We start from the raw sequence: 15,214 nt of genomic DNA, 5'->3' as shown, positions 1-15,214 counted from the left end.
GTGTGTTGAGCTGTGATGTCACAGGGTCTGTCTCTGTGTGTTGAGCTGTGATGTCACAGGGCCTGTCTCTGTGTGTTGACCTGTGATGTCACAGGGCCTGTCTCTGTGTGTTGAGCTGTGATGTCACAGGGCCTGTCTCTGACGTAAAAGTACTCATTATGCAGAATGTCCCATTTCAAGTTGTCAAATGTATAAACACCTTTTGAAAATAGCAGATTTACAAGCTCATAAATGGCCAAACTGTATAGGGCTGAAGTGGTTAATCTCTGCAAGCCAAAGAGTACATTCATGATGCCACTGATCACATGACCCCACAATCAATCCTCCAGTTCTAGGCAACACAGAAGAGGGGACCTTTTTCTTATTTCCACACAATTAACGCTAAGATAGATTAATGACATAGTTCCATGTTGAAAAGTGTTGAGTGGTATTCCCCTTTAAGTAAATGTACTTTCCACCACTGACTATAGCAGGGGTTTTCAGGCCAAGGACCCCTTAATTGAGAGAGAGATGAAGCATGGACCCCCACAACCTTTTCATAGATTCCGTATAGTTTAATCGTTTGACAGCACAATCATCAGTGTATTTTGGATTCATGTCAATTTGTGTTTTCAGATATTTAACCACTTGAACCATCAATACTTAGGCCTAATAAACTTGACCTTTCACTCTGTACTTGGTCTGCTCTTTTTTCCCCCTCTACACCAAACCCCTCCGTAGTAACTCTGAGGACCCGCTATGGGTCCCGGACCCCCTGTTGAAGACCTCTGGACTATAGGGATGCGTCTGCAGACTCTGCACTGTTGAACGATGAGGATGTCAGAGTGAGGTCAACAGCAGACCGTGGCGCGGGCCATCTATTCCAGCCTATAGAGAACCTTTCCCTCTAGAGAAAGATACCTCATGTCTACATAGTGTACAATGTTGCAAGATAAGCAAACGAGAAGCTTTTATTTGAAGCAACGTTTGTATCAAGAGCCAAGCCCCGGAGCAATCCGTCGTGGCAGACAACCATCCTCAGACATTACGTAAAGGTGCAGTCGATGGATTGCAAGTTCCTTTGACCAGCACAAAGCACGCTGTGCTGTGTGTAAATGATTGCGGATCTATTATTCAGCCTGTTGTTACGCACCGCCTTGAAAGCAGGACCATTATATTCTAAACCTCCACAGACATACTTTACCCTGCCATGCTTATTACTATTCACAGTAGGTGAACACGCACGCACGCACGCACGCACGCACGCACGCACGCACGCACACACACACACACACACACACACACACACACACACACACCCCGATTGGAGGTTATTCTGCTGGCTGCATAGAGAGCTGAATGAATGAGGTTGATACACAACTAAATCCTGAGTGTTAACATGACTCTGAGAGTGTAAAAATGAACCTGTTGGAGTGTTAGTGTTTTAATTAACAGTCAGACAGAGACAGGATACTCTCTCCTTCTGCCAGTTCACATTAAGGACAACTCCAGTTCTCCTTTGTCATTCTCCTCTCTGCTGTTCAGTATGTTTATGTTTGTTTATTCAACTTTCAGCATGATCACGGATGTTTAAAAAAGACAGGTGCCATTAAAACACTATCTAAAAGTCCAATAACCTAACACAAATCTAAAATCCACTATCATTTAAGAGTCTGCACATGTATGGGATTTGTGATTTCTTGTATCTATCAGTTTTGCATGTTGGAGTACTGTCCAGGTCGACTCTATTCCTTGTTTGGCGACAGGAGAACAAAAGCACCTGCAGTTCAACCTCTTAAACCCTATTGGCCATGCTGTACAGTACCTCATTATTTCTGTGTTTCGATGCTTTACTGGCTTAAACTATAATGTTTGACGCTCTCCTGCTCTACATTACTCCTGTAGACAGTATAGGGGACATAGAGTGTACCGTAGACAGTATATAGGGGACACAGAGTTAGGGGACATATAGAGTGCAGGCACACTAGATGACTAGAAGATCAAGTAGGTTCGCAGCATGGTGTTCCTGTGTGTGTGTTCCTGTGTGTGTGTGTGTGTGTGTGTGTGTGTGTGTGTGTGTGTGTGTGTGCGTGTGCGTGCGTGCGTGCGTGCGTGCGTGCGTGCGTGCGTGTGTGCGTACGTGAGTGTGTTTGTGTCTTTGTGTGGTGTCTTTGAATCTATGTCTGTATCTGCGTGGGTGTGTCTGAAGTCTGTCCTTGTGTACACAAAATGTATGAGGATTTAGTGATTCATCCCTGCTGTGTTTTGTATGATCCTACTGTATTTCTGTGGGCATTTATTAACTCATCTGAAGAATGCTTCACACACGCACGCACGCACACACACACACACACACACACACACACACACACACACACGCACACACGCACACGCGCGCACACACACACACACACACACACACACACACGCACACACACACACACACACACACATCGTGTGTGTGTAGCATATGCAGCATACACACGTTTTCACATGCACACAAAGCTCACGCTGTCTATTCTATACACTCTCGTTCTCCTCCTTGCCCCCCCTCCCCACCCTGCCCTCTTTAATTGGACACTTGAGCGGCACACGGCTGCATCTGGCTCCTGTTGAACACAGCCTGACATTTCAGACTACTGACCTTTACAGCCCCGCCACAACTAAATAATGATTAGTCCTGGCAACTGTTCCACCAAAACAGAAGCCTGGTCCACAAGCGCGTGCACAGATGCATACACGCACAGGCACACGCACGCACGCACGTAAACAGTCATGTATAAATCGGAGAATCTGAGCATCTAGAAGGTAAGTGCACGCTGACACACTCATCATGTGCATGCGTGCGTGCACTGCACACATGCGCGTACAGTACAATGATGCAGTCAGAGCAACAGGAGAACAAAAACACCTGCAGTGAAAAAGCGTAGTGTTTGTCACAGTGAGAAAATGGGGTCACACATTGATTTGAGAGGTCGTTGTCATTCTATTGGTTTATCGATTAGATAGTCCTTTTCCATATCTGCACACAGCACGAAATAATGTGTTGTTCTAAATTAATTCTGTTTGGTTCCCCCCCCCCCCCCCCCCCTCATGTACTCTCAGCATTACAGTGGAAAAAGGTCAATTATATTCATGAGATCTGGGCAGATTTGAGTGTATTTGTGTTTTTGTGTGTGTGTGTGTGTGCGTGCGTGCGTGCGTGCGTGCGTGCGTGCGTGTGCGCGCGCGTGTGTGTGTGCGTGTCTAAAGCAATGAAGCAGCAAAGAGATAATAGGCAGACCTCAGATCTCCCCTTGCACTCTCTCTCTTCTCTCTCTCATGCTTTTTTCTCTCTCAATCGTTTTCTGGCCGTCTCCATCTCCATGCTGTTTCTGACAGAACAGAATGGAAATGTTCTTCATTAGAGCCTGTGTGATTCTACAGTTCCATTCACCCTGTGCCTCTCGCTTGACTCACCCAACTCTTCCCAGTGTGCATATCTCTGGGGTGAGAGGTCACATTATAACACGACCGAAGACCAGTGTTTTGAAAGGTCCTGCATGGTACAGCAATCAGATGGAATTTGCTCTGCCATTTTCAGCGCTAGTGCTATATGCCATTTTCAGTGCAGTGGTGCTCACGGGAAGATTTGAACACCTTCACAGTAAAAATGTGTTCCATTTGGTTACAAATGGTTACATTTGGATACTCTCTGACTTAAAAATTGGAACATTACAGTCACAGGTACATTTTATGCTATCAGAGTTTATTGACACCTGATCACAATTATGTGTGTATTATACAGTTATCACAGGTTAGTGTTTTCTTTCCTCAGTATAGTATTTTCAACAATACATTTAGCAGATGCTCTTATCTTACTCTATTAACTCTGATTTTGCTCTTCCAAGTCAACAAACGACAGGGTAAATACAAATAGTCACATACTGTTAGTATAATGCAAAGAGAACAATGTAGTGCTTCAAAGAAACTAGGATACCAGGTAAACAACAAACGTAGTGTCTGTCTAAACAATGCTCTATCTAATTAAAGTTCTTAACATTTGTGGTAAAGCTAAAACGAATCAAAAGGAAGAAAGAAAAGAAAACAAGTATCCAACATATATCTGACAATGGAGGGGTGGGTTGGGAGGGGGGATTGATATTGAAGTTGATTTATTACTTGTAATTTGTTGTTGTTGTTATTGTTTTTATATAATGTGGAAAACAATAAAAAAGTTAATGATAAAAAAATATCTGGTGACTATTGCTAGCATCGCTATAAAGGTGACAAGAATGGATACTAGGAGAGAGGAGTATTAGGGGTGAAGCAGAGTCTGAAGAGGTGAGGTTTCAGATTAGCCTCTTAATTTGAACTGTTTAGCAGCATGGTCAGATTGATAGTGTTTCAATTTGTTGTGTATCTGGTTTCAGACTGGTGTCTGTGTCTCTTGTGTCTGTGTCTCGTCTGGTATCCTCAAAATGTAAATGGTTTAGCGTGTTGATTGCTCTGAATTGAGAGGAAGGAATTAGTTTGAATTTTTTTTACCTGGGAAATAATATTTAGATTATTTGGGCTAGAAATGATGGGCACTGGATCCGGGCACCTAGGCTCAATGTAGCCTGACAGTGTGTTGTGGGTTTGAGTCCTGTTGCCGACGACCTTTGCTGCGTGTGTCTCTCCCTGTCTCTCTCCCTCTTGCCTGTCTATCTTTACTGAAAAACTATGAATACAATGCAGAAAAGCCTAAAACAAATCTTTTAAAAAAAAGAAAAAAAAATACCACTGCCCTCAGGGACCTGGAATAATGTTTTCAGGCAGAAGAATATTAGCCTGAATTTGGCAAAAGAAGCGAACAAATGGATCAATTCCAATAGCTTTTAGACCAAGCCTTCATTTCAGGTCCAATTCATCTAAAATGTTCAGATGTTGTTAACCAGTCACCAGTCTGACCCTTGGATCGTCCAGTCCAAGTGTCTAAGTGACCCTGAGCAAGACAGTCAACGCCGCTCCCTTGTGTGCTCATCAGAGACGTCTGAGCAGCCATCTGGGTGATGCAGTCCTTTTCCTTTCTCTCGTTCAGTCACTTTAATGTATTCTCCTTTCTCCTAAACTCCCATATTTCAATGACACATAAGAAACATAAAGAAGCATAACTGTGAGCATGCTGATGGCAGTCAGGTTGTGAGGTCAGTTAGTTATTAATTAATTAATGTTACACTCGACAAAATAAAACAATGCCTGTTGCTAGTACAGTAGAGCAGGGCTTTTGAGAACATTTGAATGGGAAATAGTTGCTGGCAACAATAGGCCCATGCAATACCAATAAAAGCTTTTATTCACAAAGGGCCTTACATATCCCTTTATTGCTGCATGCTTCATTGTTCAGTTTTCTGTTGTGCTGTAGGATGGTGAAGGTAGTGGGCTAGGAGCCAGAGGTTCCATGCAACTCCAGTACATCATTGCAGTTCAAGAGTGACATGTCTTGCCTGTACTGGCTCAGGCTGGGAGTGGGTGTCAGTGGCAGGCTGTCCCAGCAATAAGAACCAGACTCAGAGTCAGCCCAAGCACCACAAAATGGACAATGCACAGTCTGTTGGCTGGTAGGATACTTGCTATAAGCAAGGGTCTTCAACAGGGGGTCCGGGACCCCTAGGGGTTCCTCAGAGTTACTACAGGGGGTCCTCCAAATCTTTCTGTGGTAGAAACCTTTTGTTATATTAACCACTAGAACCCTATTGCCCATATTCTGAGAACTTTAGCCAAAAATAGCCTATCTACAGTACAAGCTCACAACAAGCTCACAATGCCTCGAGGCGTTGTGAGCTTGTAGATCGGCTATTTTCGGTTTGGTATAGAGGGGAAAAAGATATGGTATAGAGGGGAAAAAGAGCAGACTTAGTACAGAGTGAAAGGTCAGGTTTATTAAGTATTGGTGGTTCAAGTGGTTGAATATCTGAAAAAACACATTGACATGAATCCAAAATACACTGATGGTTATGCTGTCAAACGATGAAACAATATGGAATCTATGAAAAGGTTGTGGGGGTCCCTGCTTCATCTCTCTCTCAACTAAGGGTCGATTCATACTCCACTTTTAGAGCCTAATGTCTAAAACTATGATATGGCGTAATTCGGAGCCGAATTAATGACGTTACCCGCCCACTGAATGACGCCATATTATAGTTTAGACAGAGCCTAACCGAAATATATTAGGCTCTAAAAGTGGAGTATGAATCGAGCCTAAGGGGTCCTTGGCCTGAGAACGTTGAAGACACCTGCTATAAGCCTAAGGTTTTACATTAGTGAAGCACAACAACGTGATGCCGTGCTGAGTGAATGAGAGACGTCGAGGGAGAGCGTTAGAGAGAAGAGATGGAGGGCTTTTATTCATAAAATACTAGCAGCTGTAAAAACAGCACTTCTTATTATTGCCCTAATTATACCCTTTCTCAGTGAATTTGCATACTTTATCTCCCTCCGATTCATTCTGGTGGACTGTGGTATAGGTTTGATGTGGTAAATAAATACACAAAGCAAACAATGAAGGGGATGATGAGCGGAGCTGGGAGGGGGATGAGAAGCGAGCGGGCCATGCCGGCCACCTCATATTGACTATTTTCCAGTTGATTTTGTTGAAGGCTTCTCTGCAGCGTGGCTAAATAAGCAGCCGCATACTAATGAATGGAGAATTAGTGTGATAATTCACCAGACAAAGAACCAAGGCATGCAAGAGAGAGAGGAGCCCAGATTGATATGGGTGCCAGCGTATGATGGCGCGCTTACAATAGTGAAGCTGCTTTTAAAATGTGTAATAAAATCATTATTTTCAAAACTCGTCCCTCGCCAGTATCCCCGAGGGTTCTTTTATTTTCTCTCAGGCTTTCATTAGTAATGCTTCAAGTAAACATCCGCTGCTCCTCAAAGTACCACAATTTCACACTCTGTACACATAATCGACCGTTTGTTTGCGGTTGTTGCATGCGTGTGTGGGTGAAGAAGAAGGAGAATAAGTAGAAAAAGAAGAAAAATCGAACCAAGTTTGAAGTGAGCGGTGGTGCGTGTGTGTGTGTGTGTGTGCGTGGCCGTGTGTGTAGTGTAGCAGTTCATTTCAGGGTCGCGCATGCGTGTGTGTGTGTGTGTGAGTGTGAGACACAACGAATATCTAGTTTCTCTTTTGGGTCACGCAGGCTAAAACATTTGGCAACCACTGTGTTGGCCTGTCTTATTTGTAAGGGAGGGAGACGTGGCAGAGGTGTGCAGACAGGTTGTGAACAGGTTGTGGGCTCTGAGATTATTTCTTTGTCACCTAGTGGAGCCACCAGTGTTGCTGAGCACTGCTGTGGAGCAAATCCTCCTAGAGAGGACTGATTGGATTTTTGTTCCAGGAAGCCTTTTGTGTCGGCAGTATAGGGACTGGATAATAGAGGTTGATGCCACTCTGTCTCTTGTGTTAGATCGAGTTCTTGTGGGGGGGGGGGGGGGGGGGGGGGGGGGGCACTTCACCCACATGCAATTCACATACTGTACTCACAGATAAACATGACATCAGAACAACTTACAGGGGTTTAAGTGTGTCTACTACGTATTGTAGGGTACACACACACGCACGCACGCACGCACGCACACACACAAATATACAAATGTGCATGCATACAATATGCGTATGTGTACATGTAGTTGCACCGCTAGCATAACAGCAGACATTAATAGATAGTGTTGTTAACCACATTGTCGCCTTCAGGATATTATAATATTAGGTCTTGTGACAGTGTGGTTAGCGGTCACTACTGAATGGCCCATTGAAAGGCTTACTGTACTCTAAGGCTTATACAACGGTTCATTATGGTACCTTGTTGCCATGGAAAACTGTACCATACCATATTGAGGAATCCACCACAGTTTACATGTTGCTTGGTGAAATCTTGCATGGGATTAGACTGCCGGCCCGGGACACAAGTCATCATCACAGCGTCTTGCAAAGATCAAAGAAACTTGCAGCCCTTTTTCAATCAGAAGTACAGTATTTTAGGCATGTGGTTATGTGTGTATACACTACAGTACATGCGTGGACGTGTGTTTGTGTGTGCAATTCTTGTGCTTCCAGTTCCATGTGTTTCTCCCAGGGTTTCTCCCACTCTGAGGACATGTTTCTGTATCAGTATCTACTATGTTAAGCTGAGTGAGGCAGAGGCACATACAGTAGAATCTACTGTATGTATGTAGCTACTGACTGAGTAGATGACCAGCTGTGTATTCTTGGTCCTATAGCACCTCGCTGTCACATCACAGCTGGACCCTTCTCCCCTTCCACACAAGTATAATGCACATATAATGACAAAAAAGACTTCAAAGTGAAAACGGTCAAAACCACTGGCTGACCACTGTATGTACTGTGTCCTACTAGTGAGAGACCTCATATGAGCCGCCTCTGCTATGTAGCATGATGTGAGCAATGCCATGTCAAAAGATTTATATGCCATGTCAAAAGATTTATGTCATCAGGGATCTCCATATATGGGCATAGAGTGGTTCCCATGACATCACAACATACAATCCCTTTTATGCCCATACAGTACATGGAGATCCCTGTCTGAACCAGCCACACCACTGTGATGTCACCTGTTTATGCCCATATGTGGAGAGCCCTGCTCTGAGTATCTGACATCACTGTGATGTCACCTGTGATGTCACTGTGATGTATCAGGGGAACCACAGTGTCAGGCGCTATCCCTGCTCTGAGTATCTGACATCACTGTGATGTCACCTGTGATGTAACAGTGATGTGTCAGGGGAACCACAGTGTCAGGCGTTACACGTATACATACGCATAAGCTGTGCCGGTTCTGACAGTAAACTACGGTCGCAATAAACAGGTCTTCAAGCCTGCAGATAGTCTGTTCTCCTTTGTTGATGCTGTTACAAAAAACCTAGGCTCCTAACAAACATGGTGCTAGGAGTGTGGTGCTACTAGAGACGTCTCCAGCTACTGGAGACGTCTCCAATATTGCAGGAACCCTCTACTGGATCTGCATGCTCACAACATGTTGCATGTTGCAACCTGAAAAGAGACAAGCTTGTAGATCAGCTATTTTCAGCAAAAGCAAAGAAAGTCTCCTGAAGGAGATTACATGAAATGCTCTCTTCACTTTGTTTTGGCCATTCTCTTGCCCTTTAAATGAGGTGAGACATGTTGTTCAGTTTGAGAGACATTTGTAGAGACTTTGGTCAAGTTTGTCACGCAGAGATGCAAAGTTATGTCCATAAATGAACACTATGAATACTGTACTTTTTTATCTGAAAGAACTTTCAGTCAGCATTATTTTAGTTCAATGGACGCAAAAATGTGTTTATATTCTGTATAGTTATCATTGGCTTTCTGTTTAAATTTGCTTGCTAAGATGAAAAGATGATTTGGACATGAATAAAAACATGAAATAGAATGAGGATAGAGGGGGGAAAGTGCTGTGGCATAAACAAATTAATTTCATTGTACTTTGGGGACTCACTGCTCTTTCAACAGAAATTATAACAAGATTAATAAGACAGCTTGAAGTAAAGGTAAAGCAAACCTAATACCGGCTGCGAGGTTTTGATGTTACAGTATTTCTTTTCTTTATTTATTTCTGTCACAGAAGCACTCGCACTATGTATTAAGCTCAAAATCAATCTCAAACTCCAAGTTTACAGCAAGCTGCAGACAATTTTCTACAGACAGATTTGAGTTCAGCGACCTTGTCTGTCCTTAACTGACAGTGTGGTGGCACGTGCACATTTGTTTCGTTCGTTTGACTGTGCAATCATGTGCGTGCATGTGTGTGTGTGTGTGTGTGTGTGTGTGTGTGGATCTAGGTACGGATGGTGGTGAAGTAAAAGCTATTGCTCCTCAAAGCCCATTGCCTCTCAACCCCTCCACTGACCCACCACCACCACATGTCCCCCGTACCCCTGGCTGAGAGTGGCAAGCGTTTTTTTGGAAGAGGTTTTATCTGCTATTATCTGTCAGACGCAGTGCACCTGCAAGCTTGGCCTGGCCTCGCCGCATGGCGAGCTTCTCTGGTCACCAGTCCAATCCCAGCGGCTCCCTGCTGACAGCTACAACTAAGAGTCTCTCTCTCTCTCTCTCTCTCTCTCTCTCTCTCTCTCTCTCTCTCTCTACCTCAACCTCTCCATCTGACAGCCGGCCCAAGGGACAGGCTTGGCGGGGAGGTGATGACGATTATGTTTAACCCATCAAGACCTGAGGCCGATTTTACAAATGCCTTCTAAATCAGTAGTTTTCGTGGACCCCCAAAATAATATTATTTGGCTGCGGACCCCCATTTACGAAATTATTCAACAACTTTCTAACACCTTTTCAACATTTTTCGAAAATAGCAGATGTACAAGTTCGCAGCACGGCACACAGTGGCGTGCTGTGAGCCTGTATATCTGCTATTTTTGAAAACCACTGTTCTAAAGTTTTCTGAAAAACCTATGTTGCTATAATGGTATATAGATGAAACCTAAAATGAGACAGATGCTTTCCTAGTTTTAATTAGTTAATTTATACTCCATCGCACACCGGTGCAACATGTTGTTATCTTCGGAAACATTTATTGTCAGAAACGACAACGTCGTACTACAGACTATGAATGTGGCTTTGACATAAGCTGTATTCCCAAAGACCACAGACCGCCCAGCAGCCATGTGCTGTTGCTGCTGCCGCTCCACTGCTTCAGAGATAAGTGGAGATTGGTGGAGAGAAACAGAGAAAATATTTTATTGTAAGAAAGACAAACCTGGGGACAGCTTTGATATTTTGAGGATTTCCTGTGTCGTGTCTGACATTTGATGCCCCGGCAGACAGGGGGGACGTCAGACGAGTTGGAAAACAGCCTGTGCTGGTGTCACACAGATGCTCAGAGATGTTGCTGTTGTGAAATGAAACGCTTGCTTCGCCCTTTCATATATTTGTGGCTGTTTGTTCCAGTCTTGTGGATCTTCTATCTAGTTAGCAGTAAAGGAAAAAGTACTCACATGTTATTTTACTTAAGTAAACGTGTCAATACTACAATATAGAAATACTCTTTTAGTAAAAGTCTGGAATTTAAAATGTACTTGAGTACAAGTATGAAAGTGTTGGCATCAAAATGTGCAAAAAGTTAAAGTAGAAAATGTTTGAAAATAGCAGATCTACAATAACGACACGCTGTGACCTTGTGGATCGTCTATTTTAAAATAGCCTAGTAATAAAATAGGGCTAAGTTACTTTACACCACTGCTAGTTAGTGGAGAACAACAGCCTCGCCTTGGGCATCTATCCGGCGGAACGGTCTCTGCCAGGTATTCCTAAACGTAACCTCGGTAAACTACAGTATGCCTAAACGGTTAAACCTAACCCTATTCCTAATCTTAACCTCAGTAAAGCTATGCTTAACCCTAAAGGCCTATATCTAACCTTATCCTCAGTAAAACAAATACAAGAATACTAGAACCGTCCCACCAAGCGGTCAGTGTGAGGTCGGCGGAAAGAAATCTCTGCAAGAAGGTTTTCCAGGCGAGTAGACCGGTTACCGCCTCGTGACCCTGGCCAGATCAATAGAGGTTCACAGCAGGAGGTTGAGTGGCCCTAATGAACTGAATTGACTGGTGCTGAAATCTGATCAGTATTTTCTGAGGTGGTCATTATGCCGCCGTAGAGGATGATCAATGTCTCTTGGGTGGATCATTGAGAATATGCTGCATGGTGGCAGGGCTTGCAATGATACCGCTCTAAATACTTAATGAGGGATTTACTCACGATACACCTCTGCGTGTGCTCTGCACCTGTGTGTGTGTGTGTGTGTGTGTGTGTGTGTGTGTGTGTGTGTGTGTGTGTGTGTGTGTGTGTGTGTGTGTGTGTGTGTGTGTGTGTGTGTGTGTGTGTGTGTGTGTCTCTCACTCTCTCTCACTCTCTCTGTCCGTTCCTCTCTCAGTTCAAAGGTTTTTCTTCAGGCCCAGCAGGTTTAGTAATTGTGCTTATAGGAGACTGCTGTTCATTTCATGGGCTATCAGCTGTTAAATTGGCAAGTGCCTTTTTCATGGTTGATTAGCTATTCACAGGGAACTTGCTAAGAGTCTAAATAGGAGTTGTGTCCTACCAAAATAGTACGATTGTCCTGATCGTGGTGGTTCACTGCCTCTGGAAGATGTTCACACTTCTGTAAATCCTCCATTTTGGACACATTTTACCGTGGACATCTTAGAGCATCTTTCCATCAAGTTGTCTTAATGATCCTTCTGTCCCTGCTGGCCTCTCTTATGCCTGGCAGAATGTTGCTGCTGGGTTTGTCATGTATATGCCATCCCTCTGGCTGGCACCAACCCCTGCCAACCGTCATCACAAGGACACCTGTGCCAGCGTCTGTCCATCCCTGAAGATTGGCACAGGTGCTGCATTTTGATTGGCTGTCTGTGCCGCACTAAGGTTAATGCAACCCCCAAGCACTGCAGACATTTTTTCACCTAATCTGAAGCCCTCCTCCTGTTCGTTCTCTCTCTCTCTCATATCGTCGTTATCGGGTGGAAACCTTGTATGTCCAAAACCGTTCGTTTTGTATTTATCATCTAAAAAATATACTAAACTAGTGAAAACAGCCGATCTACAAGCACACGATGCGAGGCGTTGTGTGCTTGTAGATAGTCTGTTTTCACTAGTTTTGTGCGACGGTCTTGTATGATGAAGCAGGGCTTTGCTTTACCAAAAGACACACACATTTAAAACTTGGAGATACGAGGTTTCTGCCCGACAGTGACGATATACAAACATCAGGAGCATGGAATCACTTGTTTAGTTAAATCTATCCATCCATCCATCTGTCTGTCTTTGGGCAGCCTTTATGATTCCAGACACAACGCTGTGATGATGACGTGTGTCCCGGCAGTCTAATCCCATCATCAACATCATTACTGCTATTATCCCGTGTCTCCCTCTAATGCTGGCTAATGGATGACCAATAAAGATAGATGAGCCTGGCAGTGTGTAGCTAATAGGCAGGACATGATGTCTGGCTTCTGCCCTGACTCAAGTCTAGTCTGACTCTACACCCAGCCCAACTGTATAGGTGACAAATAGCTTTGAATGGTATTGTTTACCTAGAGTTATTTCCCTAAGGTTCAGTGATCAGCAACAGTGTGTCTTGTGCTAATGTGCACGCCCAAAAGCCAAAATCTCAGAAAGCTCAGGCTCAGAGCTGATCATGTGCAATTTTGGTAACAATTTCCAAAGAGATCTGACAGGGAATTAGTTGCGACCGTCTTATCTCTGCCACGGTCCCACCGTTGGCCCTATCGATGCCAAACTTTGCACACACACTCCTTGGATGGCAAATCACAACCTCAGTTTACAGTTTAGGCATTTAGCAGACGCTTTTAATCCAAAGCGACTTACAATAAGGTAATACACATCACTATAATAAACAAGATAATATGTCAGTACATTAACAACAATATAACAAATGCATAGGAATATCAATCTAGAAAAAACAATAATAAAGGTTGACCACGCACCTAATCAGTAAAAAACTTCTAAGACTTAAAAAATGCTATCTAGCTTCATGTATGGTCATTGGGAAGGGGGAGTGTTACAGTAGTGCTATGGGTTTAGGTGGAGTCTGAAGAGGTGAGTCTCAGTCCACGGCGGAACCTCCACACCTGATTTCTCACATGGCCCTCTTCTAGCGCCACCATCAGGCCGATTTTTGCAAAACACATTTTTGGACACTGCATGCTCCTACAGATTTTGGCCTAAAATCATTTGTCCCATTTCCCATATTCCCTCCTGATTGGCTATATTGCCTTTTAAAGTTTGTGTATGCGACGTGACGGTCACTCATCTCCCGATTAGGGAGTCTTACAGGTATCAGCTAGCCTTTTTCTACTGCACAAATGTAAGATCACTACACATACATGGATTTAAATCTAACTAATATCCCCCTAAGCTATGGCCACTTCAAAGACAGAAAGAAAGCTTTGGATTCTGAGCATCCTCAACTGGCAGAGCCAGCCTTGAGGAAAAGAGCCAATGAACAGAAGAATAGATTAACAATAATCCTCTGTTGAGAAGCTTCTCAAATATCTGGTCCATCACTCTTATTCCTTCTATAGATTATGAAATATAAAATGTGATATACTGTATGCACTAGAGGCAGAGATATAATTAGCCCTGTGTCGGAACATCTCTACTGTACAAAGGACTTTTGTCACTACTACTGTACCATTTCTGCACACATTTATTGGAACTGAAACCACGTGGCGTCAGTTCAGAAAAAGCTAAGGTATGGCAACATGACTGCTTCGCGCGCGTGCAAGACACCAGTCATGTTGCCATACCTTAGCAACATGCATGATACATTTATTTTAAGAAGTACATTCTATTTTTCCCCCGTTTCTACGGTTTCTTGGGCTGGATATGGCAGCATGGAACGGTTGTTCAAGTGCTGCTAAACTTGGCATGTTAGTAAACATGCCACAATTAACAATAATGCATTTTACCTGTGCAACTGACCTGCGGCACCTGGGAATATACCATTCTGTCAAGATGGGGAGAATAAAAGAGTGAATTATAATACCTTGTTAAAGTGACCATTTTGTTAAATTTTGCATTTTGTAGTTATTTTACTGTAATTTAACAACATAATAACCAGAACAGATAGACAAAGAGACATTCATGGATTTATATTTAAAAGTAACTTTTATTTTCCCCCCTGGACCCAGGGTATGGCAGCTGCATACCCCTGCCATACCCAAATGACGCCCCTGACTGAAACCTCTCTGAACCTGAATATAAACTATACTCCTAGTTCTGCTAGTATTTGTCAGTGATGTTGACAGTTTATGGCATTGCTTCTGTAACTAATAACTGTACACTAGTTCTCTACAGCTCAAAGAAATAATCAGGCATCTTGCTGTGCACATAGCATATAATGCACCAATAACTAGAATAAATCAGTTACTATGGTTTTTGTTGGCTTGTTTTTAGAATCTCTCCTATTCATCATCTCTCTCACACGCATACTGGCATTGGGAAGTGGAACTGCCATGCTACCGTAACTTACATGATTGGGAAGTTGGCATTTGAACTAATAATAACCAAGTCTATGCCTCAAACTATAAAATGAAATAACAGAAGAAAAAAGCCATCCATAGTTCTGCATCAGTTACTTTTCAATTACAGCAGCTGAGGCAGAACGAAATTGTTAGTGTCGTTTATCGACTGTGGTGCTCTCCATTTAGA

The 15,214-nt window shown here is 43.3% G+C and overlaps 1 protein-coding gene across 1 annotated transcript in view; it reads left to right on the top strand.

Moving 5' to 3' along the window:
• Positions 1-15,214, top strand: part of agbl4 (AGBL carboxypeptidase 4) — a gene marked incomplete at its 5' end in the record, with an annotated part of 446,034 nt that overhangs the window by 321,727 nt on the left and 109,093 nt on the right. The window lies entirely within an intron of this gene.

This window comes from Nannobrachium achirus, assembly GCF_963921795.1.
Source record: "Nannobrachium achirus genome assembly, chromosome: 1".
Lineage (NCBI taxonomy): Eukaryota > Metazoa > Chordata > Actinopteri > Myctophiformes > Myctophidae > Nannobrachium > Nannobrachium achirus.
This window is presented reverse-complemented; position numbering and strand designations above follow the sequence as displayed.